The sequence below is a fragment of the Phoca vitulina genome, unplaced genomic scaffold, assembly GCF_004348235.1.
Source record: "Phoca vitulina isolate PV1807 unplaced genomic scaffold, GSC_HSeal_1.0 scaffold72, whole genome shotgun sequence".
In the NCBI taxonomy this organism is placed as follows: Eukaryota; Metazoa; Chordata; class Mammalia; order Carnivora; family Phocidae; genus Phoca; species Phoca vitulina.
In genome coordinates, this window is record NW_022589775.1 from 5,999,021 (window position 1) to 6,013,762 (window position 14,742).

Consider the following 14,742-nt stretch of genomic DNA (forward strand, 5'->3'; position numbering starts at 1 on the left):
TGTCAACAATCAATAATGTCTTGGGAAAAATGAGCTCATTATTTTGGGGACTCCCATTTTATTTAAAGAACAGCATTTTAATTTTCTCTGTCAAAGAATTGTCTCAGTAAAATCATGTGCTCTACATACCAGTGATCCCCAACCTCACTACCTCCTATCATTGAATCTACCTGATATAACAAGGTTGGGGGAATTTAGGAAAGTTTTGTCCCACCTGATCTCTCTTCTTTCCTAAAATATCTACCTCTGTCCATGGGGGAGGAAATAACTGCCATCTCCTTTCTGGAATCATTGCAAGTTTTTACCAGGCTTTCCCACCCACTCTGGACATCCATACCCCATCCCTTGTTCAATTCTCCTCAAATTCCAAGAAGTAGCTCAACATCTGATAATTCACTTACTTTCATTGGGACACTGACTACTTATAAGTTTGAAGTAACACGTTATATATAAGTGTGTCTTCTTATATTTTCTCCTGTCATATATCAGACCAAGTGAGGTCCTGGGGGATGCGGCAGCCCTCCTTTACTGTCCCTTTTTTTTTTTTTTTTTTTTTTTACTATATGTTATGCAGAGCCTTTTATAGCCAATCAACTTTATTGGAATGAGAAAACAGAATACCTCAATTAAGCCAAAAACTAAACTTATTCCAAGGCAGATATTACCAGTTTCACCTTATGAGATATCTGTGCATTCCTTGAATTTAACAAACCAGTATTTCCTTCTCCTACCACTACTGTTCACTGCACCTTTAGTTCAGAAGCTGAAGGTGAGTGAATGCCTTTAAGATACGGAACACAGCCACACGTTGGGGTTACGTGGGCCTACAGTTCTAACCCAACTCCAGACCTGAGAGTCATTTTGGAGGAAGCCTGTGTGCAGTGTTTTAACCTGATACAATTGATGAGAGCAAGGGGGAAAGAAACCTGTGGTAAAGCAGGTAAACGTAGAAGCTTCTTTTGTACCCCAGGTGTGGCTTCTTGACCAGACCAAGCTGCAGTACAGTATTGCTGTGACAGAACCTGCACTTCAATAATGTCCGTCTCAGATGGCTCCACGTGATCTCTGTACTGCAAAATAAAGCCAGACTCTGGAAACCAAAAAAAAAAAAAAGAAAGATATCTATAGCAAGGCCCACCCTCAACGTCTGACACTATCATGACATAAAGGAGCACATAAATCAACTTTAACCCCCATTTATATGTCCTTTTTACTCTATCAGAGTTCTCCAAATTACCAATTTAGTATAAGTTCTCAATCTTTGACAAAAATGTTCATTGTGATTTTGGTGTATAATATGTTCCCTTTCTTCCAAATTATTCTATCACACTTACCTTTTCAACATAGAAAAAAGGAAAGTGAATGTCATTTCTAATGCCAGTAGTATTTTTCTTGCTTCCCTTGATTCTTGGTTATAAAACTTTTCTTTATACTTAGGTCTGTGGTCACTTTTTACAGGATGCTTTTCCTTGCTGCCAGTGTCTGGACTGAATGATCTTCCCCTTTGCCCCTATATATAGACATATATCATAGCCCTTGGCCAGGTTTGTGGAAACTCTGTTTTCTTCACTAATCACCATATGACATTCTTGAGGAAGCACTGTCCCTTCCACATTAGAACTTTTAGGCAGAGCTGGTGTTTGGTCCACATTTTATGTAAGATAAATTTAAGGAACAGTGGAAGTTAATTTATAGACCCAAAATGAAGCCACTTCTGGGAGAAAGAACTGTAGCAAGGTGTTTTGATGCCACATTGAATAAATGATCTTTCTACTGAAGACCAAAACATTACCAGGATGTAGAACATAGCACTTGCTTGTTTGTTTGTTTTTAGCCTTCAAATTCCTACCACATTCTAAAAATGTCTAATATGTATGACTTCCTTCTTTATTTTCTCTAATCTGTTTTTAATTGATATTTACAGCCTCAGCTAAACCATTGTAATTCTGCAGGAAGATACCTGTAATTAGCACTTGGATCTGATATTTATATATATATATATATATAACCTCAATACCATCCATATATTACCTCAGTTGCAAGATTCCATGTGCAGCACAACTCAGCACTCCACAGCAAAATGTCCTTCTGACATACTGAAAGTGACTTGGATAAGCAAAGAATTCATGGGGAAAATACATTTTTCAGTGAACTTCAACTCTGCATTCCTATACTAAAAAATTACAAAATTTATCCACATCCATAATACAGTAAATATTGGAGTTCAACATCGTTTTTCAGAACTCCTCAAACTGTCTTTTCCCTCCCCTGCCCTTCCACAGACTTTTTATCACAATGATCCAGTTAGCTTAAGTTAGTGGGAAGTGATCAGAAAGACACCTGCCTGCAAGTTCTTGATATTTCAGGAAAGATTTAGAACTTAATAGAAAATGCGGTGCTCTGCAGAACTCAGCGTCATGTCTTGCCCTGCTCTTTCCTTCTTAGCTTGCTGCTTCTGTGGGGTAGTTCACCGTCAATGACACTTTTCATGCAGTGAGGTCGTGGAATCCAGTAAATGGAAAAGTCCTGTTCTATTGCTTCCTTCTGCGCTTGCCTTGAATCACCATCTCAGAAGGACTCACACTTAAACTCTATGGACTTCCATTTAAAAGAATATAAACTCTAAAGACAACTGGTTCTTGAAGCAAACAGGAATACCACACACCCTTCCTGCAGGATGTGGAGGGGTAAAGAAACAGTATCAGGACCCCCAGTGCTTTGGTCTCTGCAATACATAGTCCCTCCCAGCATTTCAGTCCCAGAAAGCCTGTAGCCCTAAAATTCTAATACTGCTTTTAATCCAAAGAATAGGACTACAAATCTATTCACCAGCTTCTCCTCTTCCAAGGCAAATATCTTAAATTTTCACTCGACCTACCCAGAATCCCATTACTTTTCTGATCGAGTTTTTCTCATCTCCACACATAGTTTAAAAATGATAATAGTTTTAAAATGATAACTTGCACATTTTTGTTGATTGCTTTGCTTGCTAGGCATTCCTTCAGCGACTTAGCTGAATTCCAAGACGCTCATTAACACACACCACAGCTAAGGTGTTGTCTTGGGAACTGGAAATTTGCAAAGATGGTCACACGTTGTTCTTGTCCCAGGATTAAGCAGGTGCACATGTAAAGAGACTCCTCAAAAGAAGATCTAGTGTTTCTCTCCGGACCACTCTACCTTTTCACCACCTCTACCTTAGTGCTCATCTGCTTTCCACACTACAAGAGAAATAGAAACAATGAAACTAATAACACATCTGTATCAGTAGTTCTCAACCTGGAGTGATTTTTGGCTCCTGGACTCTTGGAGACAATTGACAATATCTGGAGATACTGTAACGGTCAAGACTTGAGCGTGGTGAGGGGCGCCTGGGTGGCTCAGTCGTTAAGCGTCTGCCTTCAGCTCAGGTCATGATCCCAGCGTCCTGGAATCGAGCCCCGCATCGGGCTCCCTGCTCCGCGGGAAGCCTGCTTCTCCCTCTCCCATTCCCCCTGCTTGTGTTCCCTCTCTCGCTGTGTCTCTCTCTGTCAAATAAATAAAATCTTTAAAAAAAAAAAAAAGACTTGAGCGTGGTGGAGTAGAAACCAGGGATGCTGCTAATTCTTCAGGGCACAGAACAGCCCCCAACAACAAAGAAATATCTGGTCCAAAATATCAATAACACTGAAATCTAGAAACTCTAGTTTATAGCTATGCATCTAATAAGTTTCTATACCTGTAAGTGTATAAATCCAAATATACTCTTTCTTTTCACTCTATAGCAAACATCTGAGCTTTCCATCAACAATATGCAGTTATAAAAAAGTGAGGTTTTTTTCTATTTGTGGAAGATTTTTTGGCTTATCTTAGTGGTCTAGGTTTTACTTAAATCACCATTTTCAGAATCAGGCAGAATCCAAAATTTAAATTTACTGTAACAACTATGAAATCTAAGTTGGAAAGGAGTACAAACTCTGGAAGATCATTCCTTCTACTGAATACTCAAATTTCAAGAGCAAAGGAAAGAGTGGTGATTCAGAACTTTATTGAAAACCTTCAATAGAGAGTGTACAAAACTTTCATCTTTTGAGAACCTTTATTATTAAATATTTTTTCTTCAGTAAATAAACCTTTATTTTTTATATTGATCACTGGTCTAATCTGATCACCCTGCTATGTTTCATCTTAACAATAAGTTTAAAGAAAATATATCCTTTTCCATTTACCTTCAGTTTCTTTCCTTTTCTGTCATCCTTAAAATTCAAAATTCAAAATTCTACTTCATGAATTCCCTAGAATAGACAATTTTCTTTTTCAATGCCACTGCCAGCACCCACTTTCATGTAAAAATACCCCTAGATTATTAAAAACTTCTTCTATCTATGCATTATTTTCAATATCTTCCCATTCACAACTGTAGATACTGATCCAAATGAAAAAGACAATCTCCGTTCTGTGCATCCCTGAATCACCAGCTCTGAGTACAATGCCTGGAACATGATTTGTACTTGATCAATATCTATCCAATAAAAGAATGGATCGATTAATTCAAACACATGTTCAAATATTGGTGTGCCACTTATAAGCTATACAATATTTGGATATATGCTTAAATCCTCTGAATGCTAGTTTCTTCTTTCTAAAATTGGGTCTAAGCATATTACAGAACTATTTTTTATATGTTTCATGCCTAGTCAGTGTTTTGGGACAGGAATTGTACTCAATAAATGTTATTCCCTTCATCTTATTTTTCTTGCACCATAGTTTTAAATTCTCATCCAATAATTGTTTTTCAAATATCTATATTTATTTGTACCAAAAGACTGATTTTGTCTGCACTTAATGTAATAACTTTGTAGTTTGGAGTAGGTTATTCTATGGTGTATATATATACATATACATATACATATATATATATAACTAAAAACATCGTTATGATGAAGAAGCAAAACCCCTCAAAAAATAAATTACTCTCCTAGTGGCATTTTTACACCCTGACTTAGCCATTCTGTATTGTAATTTGTTACTAAAAATACAGTGTCAACATAATGTTATTGGATATGGTATCATGCATATTTTCAAGTTCAGCAATTAGAGAATGATTTTATGTTGTATTTACAAACTATATCCTTTGAGAACAGGTTTAGGTACGTATCCTGTATAAAGTTGATGTGGGTTTTTTGCAATTCTAGAGAACTCAAAAGATCAGTCCATAGTAGAAATGTACTTAATTTTTAGGACTATGTCTGTTTAATAAGGTTGATCAAGTATCATCTTATAATAGATTTTGGTCAAGATTAAAGATTTATTGAGCAATAAATCCTTAATTTCCACATGAATTATGTTCTAGAGAGTCCCATGATCTGTGGTGTACATTAATTTCCCCCTCATGGTATAATTTTTTCTCTAGCTTCTAACTCCCAAAAATCTCCTTATCTAAACTCTCATTAAACAATGGAAAATTTCGCTAACCAGTCCATCTATATCATATTTTGTAAAGTGTTTTTACACATGTTCTCTCAATTCATTGTCACACTTTCTGAAATGAATAGAGCAGGTACTAGACAAACAAGTGTTCACAGAAGGAAACTGAGGCTCAGTGATTATGTCATTAGCCTGAAGTCACATGGCAGATGAGTGTCAGAGCCAAGTCTTCTTAGTCTTCTGCTGATGGTTCATCAGCCTATGCTCCTCCTTGCCCTGCCCTCTCCTATTCATGGAGGAGGTATGTGCTGCTCTCTAGATACTCTTAGGAGAGCAGGGAAAGCCTGGGAATTCCTCCCCAGATCTGGTTAGTGATTACAGTTCTCCAAGCAGGATCATAAATGCACATGAATGCTGCTTGTCTTGCTCTCCTGTCTGACTGGCCAAGTCCTGTTCATCCCTCAGGCCTCAACTCAAGTGTCCCCTCTGCTTGGAACTCTTCTCACTCTTACACTACTAAATAACCCCCCTCTATTGTATAACTCCTATAGCATATCACTATAAAAACTATTACTTCATTCTATTGTCAATCTTACTATATTACTCTTACACAAGATTATGAATTCCCTGAGAAGGGGGATCCATTTAGATAGGTGATAAATAGATGATAGATGATAGATAGATTATCCACAATATCTACCATAATACAAGCTTTTCCTCTTTTTTCCTTAGTCTCTAAATTGGATAACAACTCCTTTCTACACTGCTGAGTATCCAGAAGACCTGATTTTATTTGAAGAATGACTGAAATTCACACCAGCCATAATAATCTTCCTATTTTTCTACAATACTTTGCAGTGTGAAAAGCTGACTCCCTGCTTCATCCACACTCCCTACTACAAATACAGGAGACAACAAATCAAATAGAGAAAGAGAGAATATCCCTCCTTTTTTTTTTTTTTCTTTTTTTGTCTCTGTGAATGCCAACATCATTCTCTCTGCCAGCCAGGCTCTATACTTCCAATTTTTTTTTTTTTTTAAGTTCTCAGACTCTTAGGCCACCACACAGCCTGGAGTTCTTACTGTGGTGGTCTTCCCTACAGTGTCTGGGGTTGGGCAGCTGCCCTCACATGAATTCCTGGAGAATAGCCAATTTGACTCTCACAACTACAATTACTGGAAAGATGTCTTACATTTAGAAGTTATTCTTCCTATAACTATTATCCTTTGGTTCTAATTGTGATCTCTGGGGTATAAAAAGCAAATAAAACCCTCTTGCCACATAAGACTTTAAATATAATATTAAGTAACCCATGTCACTTCTTTCCTCATGAGTCTAGATACTGTAAGCATACAAATCCACTAAGCTTCTCTTCTCTTCTATCTTCCAGAGATAGTATCTCATTATACCCAGAATTCAAAGATTTGACCTCCAAATGGGTTCAGAAGTCTAGCATTTCTTCCCCTTTATAGGTCCAATACTCCATTCAGGCCCACATGACTTCTTCCCTGCATTCTCCCAGACTCATATCACTCCCTCTTTCAGTCCATTCTGTAACACATTACTAGTTTCATTTCCCATAAACACAACTCTGATTTCTGTGCATATGTATATATAAGTGTGGAGGGTTTTTGTTTTTTAGATGTGATTAGTCACTAAACTATAAATTATTGAAAAAAATTTTGAGAAATATTTGAAAAAAACCCGTAAAGTCACAAGAAAGAAAAAAGACAGGGAAATGACAAAACCCTGTACTCACTGATGATTTAAAGTAAAACTAGTGACAGACGTAATAGATTCAAAGAAGCATTTCACTGAGGAGCTGATTTGCCCCAACGTGTGGAGCACTAACACTTGTGGCCAAGGCTACAGCATGGAAAGAAACCATAAGATGGAAGGGTTAAATTTCAGAAAACAATTGGAATTTTATCTTCTTTCTTCCATTGACCTTAAAGCCCATCTGGGGCAAAAACCGTCAAAAGGAATAAAGGTAGTCAATGACTACTCCTTGGAACAGATTTCTTATTGCCACTTCAGCAGCAAAGGATGTTCTGGTAGTGATTTTCTAACAGCAAGAGAAAAAACATCTCCTGTAGCAAAATGAATGGTAGCCATGGCAACTGTAGCCAGAACCAGAGCTTGACCCATTTGGCCATAGCCATAGCCAGATCCATATCCCAGTTCTTGGGAGGGCTTGCACCCACAGACATGCCCCTAGTCAGAGCTGCATCCACAGTCTCTATAGGAATCTCTAGAGCAGTAACAGCTCATGGTGTTTAGGAGGAGAAAATGTCAATGAGGTGTCAATGAGGTGTGGGAGGAGGAGAGCAGGTGGGGGGCCGCTCTCCAAGTATGAAAGTTACCCACAGTCTCGGACCTTCACCTTCTCGGACTGCCTACTCAGTCACATAAAAATTTGCTTCAAATGAGTTCATTTTACTAGGCACTCCAATTTTGTTAGGAGGTCTTGAATTTGCTCTTAACCAGGGTTTCTTTCTAATTAATAATGAGCCTAGAATAAAATTGACTTCTTTTTCATCACCCCAATTCTACTAAAAACCTATCTCTCATGTAACTCATGACCTTACATAGACCAAAATATGTGTTTTGTCTACTAATTAAATTCAGTGGCTTTGAAATTGTCTGTGTATGTGTATATGTATGCATGTATGTTGTGTATGTGTGTGTGTTTACCCTTGTTTGGGCAAGATTAGCATTATTATCATCATTATTCTCATTTTATACAAAACAATATTACAGTACTAGCATTAAAAAAAAAAGTGACTTGGCCAGAATCATACACCTGTATAATGATCGAGATATAAGTCATTTGACTTCAAATTCTATACTCCTTATGTTTGACCTTAAAAGAAAGTCAGAATCCAATAAATTAGTTTTCATTAAAAATCAAAATGCCAGGGGGCACCTGGGTGGCTCAGTTGGTTAAGCGACTACCTTCAGCTCAGGTCATGATCCTGGAGTCCTGGGATCGAGTCCCACATCGGGTTCCCTGCTCAGCAGGGAGTCTGCTTCTCCCTCTGACCCTCTTCCCTCTCATGCTACCTCTCATTCTCTCTCACTCAAATAAATAAATTAAAAAAAAAAATTTAAAAAAAATAAAAATAAAAATGCCAGTATTTTATCTCATAAATTGTCAACTTCTATGACTTGATTTTTTATACTAACAGATCATTTCATACATTGTGTTTCGACCTTCACAGGTTTATGTACACCAAATGTGAGTTGACTTTAACTATGCTTCTCTGAGTTTGAAGTACTCCTTAATGAACAAGGTGCCATTGTTACCTATTCCTCCAGGTTTTGTCGCTTGAGGTCAGAATTGTTTACTATTCTTCTTCCTGGAAAAAAAGACTTAGGTTTAAGAGAGAATGAATATGGCTATTTATAAGCACTTTAATTCTGGATCTAAGCCTGTGTAAAAGTATATTAACTTTAATCCTGATCATATAAAATTGAGCCAGAAGGTAAAAGCCATCTTAAAGCTTAGACTTCCATCATGATTATCAGTGGCCATTCCCACCCCACCCCAAAAATCCCCAATACACACGCAATCCTTTAAAATTTTAAGATGACATGCAATCACAAAGTCTTGCCTGCCTATTCCCCAGAAAAGTCTAGAATGATGATGTTTACTTGCATAAGTGTAATCGGATTTTCACTAGATAGCAAACAAATCAATTCAACTTATCGAACATGTACTGGGTGCACACTATATAGGAAGCACAATCAGGCCAACTGCCCAGGTTCTTAATACTTCTATCTTTGAATTTGTGGTTTGTAAGTGAAGTCTGCTGGAACCATGGGACATGTACTAGGGACTTGGGGAGTCTTCTCCCATGCAGTCCCACCTCCCACCACCTACCCCTCCCCCCTCAGTTTTCCACTGTCCCATCCCCACCAGTGACTGCTGCCACTTGCTGCCACCCATGGGAGCCTGGGCACCAGCATGGGAGAGCTTGGGGTCTAGGTTCTGTGAGAGTCTAGGCTCACTCAGTAGGCATCCCTGTGCCCAAGAACACATGACATTAAAGAGTGAACCAAAAAACCACCGTGACATGTCAAAAGAGACCACAGAATACAGGAAAAAGACTTTCTTTTCAGCTTTTTAAACAAGGGGTATCACATGTTCAGTTTGCACTGAGCCAGCAAATTAATGTAGCTGGGCTTGGGTGCAATGTTAAGGACCGAGAGGATGTGAGTAGGAAAAATACGTGTTCTCAGAACTTCAAGATTCCATCAATATTTTAAGAATTAGTCCTTGACCCTGCATCTGGTCCAGGGTCACTCCACCTCACTGCGTTCCTTCAAAATGAAACTTCTTCAAAGAGTAGGCTATGTCCTGTGTGTGGCCTTCCTCTTACCCATTAATTTTTCCATTCGTTGCAATTTGCATTCCATCCCATTATAGCTCCAAAGCTACTACTCTCAGTAAGTCACCAAGGATGGCCTTACTGCCTGGGTACTAATCAGATCTTAGTATTATTTAACCTCCCTGGAGCGTTTAATGACATAAACCTCAATCTCTTTATTGCATTTTAATTCCTTACTTGACAATTTTCCCTTCAAAATACTTTAGTCCCCCCAAAATACAACTAATCAATATATGCTGGTAACAACTCTACTGATCTCACCATAATATATTCTTTCTTTTAAGATTCATTTATTTATTTTTAGAAAGAGAGGTGGGGGGGGCAGAGGGAGAGAATCTTTCAAGCAGACTCCCCGTTGAGGGAGGAGCCTGTCGCAGGCTCGATGCCACGACCCATGAGATCATGACCTGAGCTGAAACCAAGAGTCAGACGCTTAACCGACTGAGCCACCCAGGTGCCCCACACCATAGTATATTCTTAAACATATTTTCAAATTGATATGTTAAAGTCTGATCATTTTATTATAAAAGTATCTTACTTAATATTTTGAGAATGAATGAAACAAGCAAGATCAAACATTCAGATAATAAACCAGCCTTAAAAGTTTTACGACACACTGTGTGGAGCATCTTGTACAATAATTTATTACCAAAAATAAATGCTAAACAGTATGTTACTAGGCGTGGCATCATCACATAATTCAGAGTTCATTAACCTTGATACGAATAGTTGTTGCCGGCCAGATACTTGTGACTTAGGAACATTATTATGTATAGTACACAGGAAGGGAAATACTGCATTGATACTAAATATACTCTTTACCTCCTGGCAACTCACCAAATGCCATCAATGTTAAGTCAGGAAACTATTGAGTCATTATCTCACACAAAGAAATATCCTCCAAAAGAAATATCTGTATATGCTTAAATTATGCAGTAACTTTATAAGTAGAAAACAAGGTTATTTGATCCCAGTAAAAAAATATTGTGAAGGAGACAGCAGTTACTTGAATCCTAGTTTTACAGAGAGGATAAAAACGAGACTGAAGGAGAATGGGTTTTTCTAAAGTCTCGCAGCTCGAAAGTAGTTACATCATAGCTTCCAGATCCAGAGCTCGTTCTCCTGATCCACGTCGTGCAAAATGATTTCCCAGCTCCTCCTGAGGACTTGTCGTAACACAGAGATAACTAGTTCCCAAGAATACCCATTCATTTATTGAGAAATAGTTCCAACTTCCCAGAGTCTCTCAGCATTCAACAATGAATGGTCCCCAGTGTACTTAGGATTCCTGGTGGAAATATTGTCTACTGGGCTCCTCTCAGAGTCATTTTTATGAATTTGGATGCAACAGTCCTGCCTAATGTGATCTTTCTCTGTTCCCACTTCCATGTTGACAAGGCAGGTTCTGCAGACTGCTGCAGATCAGCTAAGATGACCTCTTCTAGGCCAGGCCTTCCAAGATACCCAGACTCTGAGAATATTTGCAAGAGAAACCTGGGACTGTCTCTCCTAGTCTGGCTCTTCCAGGAAAGGCCAGATGTCTGTCACTAAGATGACAACTTATTGATTTCTTTTCCCTTCTTTGGCCTATGAGGTCATTTCCCCAGTCATCTGATAGACTGCCTCCCATTCATCCTTCAAGAATGAATCATTAAATTCTATACCTGAAACTCATATTGCACTGAATGTTAAATAACTGAAATTTAAATAAAAACTTGGAAGAAGAAAAAAAGAATGAACCTAGGTGTCCTGAACTTCTCATTCCCCATCATGCCTGATTTTGATGCCTCTCTTTTGATTTTTTCCCCCCAAACACCCCATGTGTAACTATTAGAGCAATCATGTCATCTATACCATAAGCTGCCAGTGGGATGCTGCTAAATTGACTAGCTGGAAAAAAAAATTAATAAGTATTTCTATCCTGGCCAATTTCAAACCACCAGCAAGACATCCCTGGTGTGGGTTTGGGAAGAGGCACATGTAGTTACCCCTCTCGACCTGGTGCAGTCTGGCCACCATGCATCTTTGCAAGAGAGGCCTCTTGGTGTGGCACTTGAAAAACATGGATCCTTATTCAAAGTCTGGCTCTGCCACTTACTAGTGCTAGCATCTTGGGCAATTCTCTTTATTTCTCTGTGTTTCAGTTTTCTCATCTATAAAAGAACTATAATTGTAGTATCTACCTCTTAAAGATGTAGAAGAGAACTTGAGTGAGTATCTCTAAACCTGGCCTCTAGTAAGTGCTGTTTAGGAGGGGTTTTTGGTTTTTTTCTGGGTTTTTTTTGTGTGTGTGTGATATAAAATGGAATGTTTGATCTTGTTATCTCCCCTATACAGGGGACCAGACTAAGAACTCATCAGAATCTAAAACTTTATCTTCTACCATTAAATCCATAGCCCCTAGTAAAGTTCAACACATACTTCATAAATGTTGATAAAAGAATATTTATAGTTTAGAATCTAAATGGAGATCGGCCCATAGAAGGTGAATTTTTGGATTTCCTCAAAACAGACACACACACGTTATCTGCTCCCTACTTTGGATCTCAAAATTATTCAATGCTAGAAGATATCTGTCCACAATGTGCTGAGGTTTCTAAAACCAACTACAACTATTTGAACTCTCCCTCCATTACAGAAACTTGTACAAAATCATGTTAATTTTTTCTATTTCTAGATTCAGCATCATCATTCTTCTCAAACCTTTATATTTCAATGCCACTCTTTGCATATAGAATTCCAGAGTACTACAGTAAGAAGACACTTGTGAGGGCGATGAGCCCTGCCTCTCTCCTGGATGCTGTCTACATGTCTACAGATTGGTGCTTTAGACTGCTTTAATACCTTCAGGGAAGGGAACCAGGCATGCCGCTGATCTACTCTGCAGACAGAACTAATTTTAGAGGAATTCCTTATGTCAAGAAGTCTAATCCCCTGAATTTTCCATATATTCATTATGATTATAGCCTCTTGAGTTGGACAAAGCAAATGAGATGCAGTACCTAATAGTCTTCAAATATATACCTCCACAGACACTGTTTCCTGCTCCCATTCTTAACATTTTTTTAATTTTTATTTTATTTTTTAAGTAGGCTCCACACTGGGCATGGAGTCCAATGTGGGGCTTGAACTCATGACTTTGAGATTAAGACCTGAGCTGAGATCAAGAGTCGGACACTTAACTGACTGAGCCACCCAGGTGTCCCCCATTCCTACCATTTTAAATACTATGAAACAGGCTTCTTTTTATTCTAGAATCTAAAGCAGTTGTCCATGCTTCCATTTTCAAATGCCAATACTCAACATATCTGATAATTTAATACTAAACTTCTTGTATTTCCTGTATCTAGGTCTTCTATTATTTTTATTTTTAAGGATTTAATAATAGTTTGTTTTGCAAGTAGGTCACTGTGACTAGCCCACAAACCTATTGTATATCTTCTCTGAGGTACAAAAGATCATTATCACTTTTGTTCTCTTATAAACATTAAATTAAAGTATAATATAGAGAGAAAAAGTGGGATCACTCTGGAGCTTTCTTTTCTTTTTTGTTGTTTGTTTATAGTATAGTACCAAAGATCAAAACTACCCAACCAAAAGGCAAAGCTTCAAGTTCTCAAATATTTGTAAAAATTCTTTATTATCCAATCATGATTGGTAAACTGATAATTTTTATCCATTACAAAGTAGCCATCTTCCCTCCATTCTTCCTGAAGCCAAGTATTTTTCTGCATTGGTTTCTCACATTTCTTCTCTCTCAATTAGTTTTATAATGTCAGTATTTTTAATTAATTTTGTTGAATGTCTTAATAAGCAGCAAGCTCTTGTTAAACATAGATAATACATAAGGTGATGGGCCATGGCCAGCAAAACTCTAAGATGGCCCTCATGATTCTCATCAACTGGTATCTACGCTTTTTTATAATCCCCTCACCTTGAATATAGGCAGGACCTGTAACATTCTTGTAACCAGTAGATTATCAGAAAAGTAATGGGATACATCAAAAACTAATGATGTAATGTATGGTGATTAACATAACATAATAAAATAAAATTTAAAAAAAAATAATGGGATATCATTCCCAGGGTTGGATTACCTCATATAGCAAAAGTGAAGGGATTTTGCTGAAGTAATTAAGGTCTCTAAACAGTTGACTTTTAGTTAATCAAAAGGGAGATCAACCTGAATATACCTCTCTAATCCAAAGCAGCATTACCCCTCTCTCTCTCTCTCTCTCTTTCTCTCTCTCTCTTTCCATCTCTCCATTCCTGGCTTGAAGAAACAAGTGACACAAATGAATTCTACAGCATTAAGGAAATGAATTCTGCCCAAAACCCAAGGAAACTTGAAGTAGATCCTTCTAGTTCAGCCTCCAGTTGAGAACAAATAACTTGACCAAAAACATGATTTTAGCCTTGTAAGACCTTGATCAGAATCCCAGTTAAGTTGTTCCCAGACTTCTGACAGACTGGCAACTAGTGAATTTATATTATTTTAAGCTAAATCTGTAGTAACTTGTTATATAGCAATAGATTATTAGTACACATGCAAAGCCCTGGGGAGTTGCAACATTGAAGAAAATATATTTTAGTCTTATGTTTCCGATATGTTTTGGAAGTTCCTCTTCACCCAACATGATCAATGACCATTAGTCTCCCTCTTTCTCTTGACTTTGAAGCTTCTTAAAACAGTAGCTTATACTCGTTTAGTTCACTTCTTTACTATTCATTCTCTCACACATTAATGGATGTTTTTGATTAAACAAAAGTTCTCAATTCTAATATAGTCCCATATATCCATTTTTCCTTGATGTTTTACACTTCTTATATCTTTTTTTTTAAGATTTATTTATTTATTTATTTATTTATTTATTTATTTATTTGACAGAGAGAGACACAGTGAGAGAGGGAACACAAGCAGGGGGAGTGGGAGAGGGAGAACAG